We start from the raw sequence: 7,624 nt of genomic DNA on the forward strand, positions 1-7,624 counted from the left end.
ATGTAAGGAAAAACAAAAATCTGTTGTAAATTTAGTAATTAAATATGGATGGTAATTAGTCAAATATGGATAGTAAAATTTGTACTATATATATGTGCATAATGTAAGTTACAAAAACACACATATACATTAAATACATCACACCTCTTTTCAACCTCTTTCTTTCCTATATCTTCTACAACACATCTCTCTTTTGTTGGTTCTTTCAATTTGAATATATTGAACCAGGCCACTAAAGGTAGTTATAAGCCTACTGAAATATAACTCGTTATCAGCACGAAGTGCTCCGTATAATCAAGGTTTATCTAAGCAATCACACGTCACTAATCAAGGTAAAAAATTATCTAACTTTTATTAACTTCACTAACATTTATATTTATATTATTTAAGTTATATATGGTCGGTTATACCGCCTGAATTATATTTCTGTAATCTAACTTTTATTAACTTCACTAACATTTATATTTATGTTATTTAAGTTATATATGGTCGGTTATACCGCCTGAATTATATTTCTGTAATCTAACTTTTATTAACTTCACTAACATTTATATTTATGTTATTTAAGTTATATATGGTCGGTTATACCGCCTGAATTATATTTTATGTAATCTAACTCTTATTAACTTCACTAACATTTATATTTATGTTAATAAGACCTCATGATTGTACGCAACACGTCATTTGACAACACGGTACTTTATGTACGCAACACGTCATTTGACAACACGGTACCATGGGTCGAGATTAATTCCGATCAATACGAGTACGATGGGGTCTTTATATGTTATCTAACATTTATGATTACTTATGCAATTAATCATTATTTATTTCATGCATACTAATGTTTATTCTTGAAAGTAAATCTTAAAAGTTAAAATAAGAAAAAATAGTTTATATTTTTATTAAAAGTAAATCTTAAAAGTTAAAATAAGAAAAAGTAGTTTGTATTTTTATTAAAAGTAAATCTTAAAAGTTAAAATAAGAAAAAGTAGTTTGTATTTTTATTAAAAGTAAATCTTAAAAGTTAAAATAAGAAAAAGTAGTTTGTATTTTTATTAAAAGTAAATCTTAAAAGTTAAAATAAGAAAAAGTAGTTTGTATTTTTATTAAAAGTAATCTTAAAAGTTAAAATAAGAAAAGTAGTTTGTATTTTTATTAAAAGTAAATCTTAAAAGTTAAAATAAGAAAAAGTAGTTTGTATTTTTATTAAAAGTAAATCTTAAAAGTTAAAATAAGAAAAAAAAATCTTGTCCTTTATATTACTCATACGCGTTTTGATATAGTGACTTTATTCGTTAACGTCAACTAACGACGTTACAACGGTCATATATACATAACGGTTGTTAACGTCAACTGACGACGTTACAACAACTATATTTTTCAAATATAAAATAAACATCTCTGTTTTCACATTTTTACAAATCAATCTTCATTTTTCAGATTACTACTCTCAAAAAGTTTTTGTAAAAATGATTCACACAAGGATGATTATTCCTATTGTATTGGTCATATTAACTATCATCATTGTTGCTAATATACCACCGGGTGAACCTATATTCTATCCTGCCCTTGTGGTTTTATTATTTGTAATCATACCATTATTCTGTTGTTTGCTACTTATGAATTTAAAATGATTCTAATTTCATTTTATTATTTGTCTATGAATAGAAGTTGATTATGATTATGATTTATGTTATTCATCTTTTTGATAATAGAAAATGTCGAATTTGAAAAGGCTTAAATTTGCTCATTTAGAACAAGTGGGAGCAACTACTTAACATGGGTTATGAATGTAGAAAAACATCTCGAATCAAACGGTATTTTAGAAACCCTGAATGAAAATAACAATTATTCCGAACAAGAGAAAGCAATAGTAAGTATTTTTCTTAGCAAACATATTAACGAGTCCTTAGAATCTACATATTATATGATCGAAAATCCAAGTGTATTATGGAAAATACTCAAAGATAGATACGATATTAATTATCAAAAAAAAAATAAAAAAATAATAATAACGGTGATCAATGAAAGAATAAAATTAAAGATATTAGTAGACGCTCTTATAAGAATTCCGAAGATTCTTATTAATGATCTGGTAACGTGGATCATCAGTCTAGTATTTCTTGAATACATGAACATCTTGTTTAGCTCTACAAATAAGTCCCAAAAAGAAAAGAAAACGAGAGTGAATCTGTTGACAAATCTTGATTAAATTAACCCTGAGCTACCTTGAGACTTGAATGGTTTGAATTTTCTAAGATGCCTAGTTTTTTTTATGTATCACTCATAAATAAATGGTTTTAGACCATAACGCATATGTTTTATTAAGTGTTATCTTTTATGTACTTCAGATTATAACTTGTTTGCAGGTAATATAATTTGATTATCTTGCTGAAATATAACTCATTATTTGCTTATCTTATTTGAAGTTTTAGTATGAATCCTGCTGAAATACAACATCAATTAAATGGTAAAGACCTATGTATTGCAGATAGTAGTAACATACACACTATGATCAAATCTAAAAAATATTTCATTGATTTAAATCAAATGAAGGAACTATAAATACTATATCAGCTCTTTCAAACTTGATATAAGGAACGAAAAAGGCAAAATTTCATATTACCAAATGGTACGATTTTTTTGGTAAACAATGTCTTGTTTTCTCCCAAATCAAAGAGAAATTTGTTAAGTTTCTCTGATATATATCATAATGGATATGATTATCAGTAAATGATAATCGAAAATGAGAAATATCTATGTAGCACCGAAAAGCGCATATGATAAAAAGCGCATATGATGAAAAGCGCAGCGCATAGGATTAAAAGCGCATATGATAAAAAGCGCATATGATGAAAAGCGCAGCGCATATGATTAAAAGCGCATATGATAAAAAGCGCATATGATGAAAAGCGCAACGCATAGGATTAAAAGCGCATATAATTAAAAGCGCATATGATGAAAAGCGCAGCGCATAGGATTAAAAGCGCATATGATAAAAAGCGCATATGATGAAAAGCGCAGCGCATATGATTAAAAGCGCATATGATTAAAAGCGCATATGATAAAAAGCGCAGCGCATATAATTAAAAGCGCATATAATAAAAAGTGCATATGACGAAAAGCGCAGCACATATAATTAAAAGCGCATATGGTGAAAATGATATATGATGAAAAGCACATATGGTGATTAATGAAAATCACATATGGTGACTAATGAAAAGCACATATAGTGATTAATGAAAAGCACATATAGTGATTAACGAAAAACACATATGGTGATTAATGAAAAGCACATATGGCGATTAATGAAAATCACATTGAGAAATAATCACCAATGTTTCTTGAAAGAATTCAAGGGTATATATATGGACCAATTCATCCATCATGTGGACCATTTTTCTAATAGACGCATCTAATGCATGGTCTCATGTTTGTGTGTTATCAAGCCGTAATATGGCATTGCAAAGTTTCTTGCACAAATTATTAAATTAAGAACACATTATTCTGATTACACCATTAAAAGGATGAGACTTGATAATGCTGGTGAGTTAACATCTCAAGCTTTTAATAATTATTATATGTCTACAAGGATTGTTGTTGAACATCCAGTTGCTCATGTGCATACACAAAATTGGTTTAGCTGAATCAATAGATAAACGCTTACAGCTAATAACTAGACAATTAGAAATGAGTACAAAACTCTCAATATTTATATGGGGACATGTAAATTTACATGATGTGACATTAATTCGCATTAAATCAAGTGCAAGTTATAAATATTCTCCATTACCAACTTAATTTTGGTGGAGACCAAATATTTTCCATCTTAGAACATTTGGTTGTGCAGTGTATTTTAATTGAACAACCACAACAAATGGTTCCTCAAAGAAGGATTGAAATATATGTTAGATATGAAACATCTTCAATCATAAGATATATTGAACCCATGACGGGTGATGTTTTTACAGCAAGTTTTGTCGATTGTCACTTTAATGAAACATTGTTCCCTATATTAGGGGGAGAAATGAAATATAAATAAAATGATGTTTCATGGTGTGAACATCAATTAAGGAATATTGATCATCTCACAAAAGAATGCGAAAAGAAAGTTCAAATATAATGCATATGCAAGAACTTGCAAATTAATTACTTTATGCATTTAAAGATACAAAAAATAAGTGACTAAATCATATATACCAGCAGTAAATGTTTCAGCTAGAATTGAAATTACAAAAGCTGGCAATAATGTCACTCATGAGTCTTTGCTACGGCAGAAACGTGGGAGACCAATTTGTTCCAAAGATAAAAATCCTCGAAAAAGAAAATCAGCTGATAATGAGGTAAAAGAAAGTGTTCAAGAAGAACCACAAATCAATACTCCTTCTGCAGAGGATATTGATAAATGTAAATACATAAATTGCAATAAATTATGCAATATTATGAAACTGAAATGAAATGAAAAATCTTGATGAGATATTTTCATATAATGTTACAATGACATCATGAATAAAGATGATGATCTGGAACCAAAATCTGTCATTGAATATCAAAATAGACGTGATTGAACTCAACGGAAAGGAGCAATACGAGCTGAATTAGAATCGCTCAATAAAAGAAAAGTTTTTGGATCAATCGTTATCACTTTTAAAGATGTGAAACAATGGGATACAAATGATTTTTTATCCGAAAAGAAATGTGCAAATGAAGTTACAAGGCAAAACTAGACTTGTAACTCAAGATTTCCCACAAAGACCAGAAATGAATTAGGAGAAAAACTTATCCTCCTATAATGAATACAATTACTTATTAGATATTTAATCAACCTGGTAGTTATTTAAATGCATCTCATGGATGTTGTTACTACTTATCTGTATGGATCACTTAATAGTGATATATATATGAATATACCTGAAGGGTTAAGGTATCATAAGCATCTAATGCAAAACCCAAGGGAATATATTCCATTAAATCACAAAGATTTCTAAATGGGTTTATATAATCGGGACGTATGTGGTATAATCGATTAAATTACTACTTGATAAGAAAAGGGTATACATATAAACTTATTTGCACGTGTGTTTTATAAAAATAATGTTCGGATATGTGATCATAGCTGTTTATATCAATTATCTTAAATAAAGAAATCTATGAAGCCATTCAACTTCTAAAGAAAGATTTTAAAATAAAAAAAAATCAAGTATTACGTTGATTTACATATTGAGCATATTACTAATGACTTACTTATACATCAAATAACTTATACCGAAAAGATTTTAAAATATTTTAATATGGACAAGACAAAAACCATTAAGTACTCATATGGTTGTTAGATCTTAATATTGATACTAATCCATTTCATCCTCTAGAAGATCATGAAGATCTTCTTGGTTCAGAAGTTCCATATTTTAGTGCAATTGGGGCTCTTATGTATCTTACAAATTATACAAGATCTGATATTTCTTTTGCAGTTAATTTGTTGACAAGGTTCAGCTCAGCCCCTACCAAAAGACATTGGAATGGGATCAAACAAATAGTTTGATACCTTCGGGGAACTACTGATTTATAATTATTTTATTCTAACAACTCGAAACAAGATTTGTTTGGTTATACAGATGCAGATTATTTATCTGATCTACATAAAGCTAAATCTCAAACTGGATATGTATTCCTAAATGGAGGCACCGCAATATCATGACGTTCTCAAAACAAACACTTGTTGCAACATTATCAAATCATGCCGAAGTGATTGCGTTACATGAAGCTACTCGGGAATGATTTTAGTTAAGATCAATGATACAAATCATTATTGATTCTTGTGGACAAGAACGCTATAAAAGCCCAACAACTATCTATGAAGATAATACAGCCTACATAGTACAAATGAAAGAAGAGTATCAAAAATGACAGAACAAAACATAAATGCTGACGAGGCGCTAAAGCTATAAACGGTCTTAACGGTCATAAGTTTGATGGAAAAGAATGGTATATTGGTAAGGCTCAGAAAAAGACTGAAAGGGAATAGGAATTGAAACAACAGTTTGAGCAAACCATGAAGGAGACTGTAGACAAATCACATGGGTCAAACTTGTACATAAAAGATTTAGATGATACAGTTTCAGATGAAAACCTCAGATTCTTCTCATATACTCAAGATCTCGTAAAAGACAACCAGATTAAAATGAGATACGTTCAATCAACAACTCTGCTGATCTTTATACCAAAGCACTGTCAATCGCTGTTTTCAAAACATACGTTCACAATATTGGCATGAGGCAAGTTCAAAAGATGTGACGACTCAGCGTTGTCTACTTGAGGGGGAGTCAACTCTATGCTGCACTCTTTTTCCCTTAGCTAAAGTTTTATCCCACTGGGTTTTCTTTAGCAAGGTTTTTAACGAGGCAGTATTAATTGCTCTTTAAAAAAATTACCATCCAAGGGGGAGTGTTGTAAATTTAGTAGTTAAATATGGATGGTAATTAGTCAAATATGGATAGTAAAATTTGTACCGTATGTATGTGCATAATGTAAGTTACAAAAACACACATATACATTAAATACATCACACCTCTCTTCAACCTCTTTCTCTCCTATATCTTCTACAACACATCTCTCTTTTGTTGGTTCTTTCAATTTTAATATATTGAACCAGACCACTAAAGGTAGTTATAAGCCTACTGAAATTTTTTTGTAATTTTTATTGGAGCTAAAAACAAAAATCATGTGTCGGGCACATGTTAGATATGTGTATTTTTAAGTTAGACCAATAAGCAAGTTCAAACCTTAAATTCCTTGTTATTACTTAGAATTAAACTGTAGTACCAATTGCCATTAAATAAGGTGTCTAGTTATTTTTTGCGGGGAACTAAATGTAAAATATGGTCTGGGTTTAGATTTTAGATAGTTACTAGTATGTTTACATGTAAAATAAATTGTGAATTGCTGCTTTTCAGACAAAGAACTAAAAAACGGCTCATAACCTTGGTAAATAAAGGTACGCCATGTCACCCGAGTGTAGATACCGGAAAAAGAGGACGGGCGACGAAACTCATTTACGGCAACTACTTCTTAGGTCCAGGAGGGGTCCACAACACATTTGCGGCGACCTGTTTTTCACCTTGCCGCTAATAGACAAGGCCCATAACCCTCGAATTTTCATTTCTGTTTTATTTTTATTCAGTTTTGGTCAAACGTTGAATTTTTATTTGCGGCGATCATGTTGCCGCTAAAACCCGCCGCAATATTTAAGCGCCAATTTTTTCCCACAAAAAATTTTCTTGCTAAGTTTTCCCACCAAATACAATCAAGGTCGCCGACAAATCGCCGCAAATGAGTCTGCCGATTCTTTATTTAACCAGTTAACTTATGCCTCATTTTATTTTATAAAACTCAAAATAAAAACACTTCACTCAAAATAAAAACACTTCACTCACTTAAAATGTTGATCATTCTGCCGATTATTGTCTCATTCGACGTTTATTACGGAAGTGAATTCCGTAATGAAATGAAAGTTTACAATTATACGGGCTCACGAAGGTCCGTTGATTCGAGTACAAGTACATCCACCCAGACGAGTCAACGATTGTTCACGGAAGAAGAAGTTCATCGTAGGTGGGTCGAG

Source organism: Rutidosis leptorrhynchoides, chromosome 9 (genome assembly GCF_046630445.1).
Source record: "Rutidosis leptorrhynchoides isolate AG116_Rl617_1_P2 chromosome 9, CSIRO_AGI_Rlap_v1, whole genome shotgun sequence".
Lineage (NCBI taxonomy): Eukaryota > Viridiplantae > Streptophyta > Magnoliopsida > Asterales > Asteraceae > Rutidosis > Rutidosis leptorrhynchoides.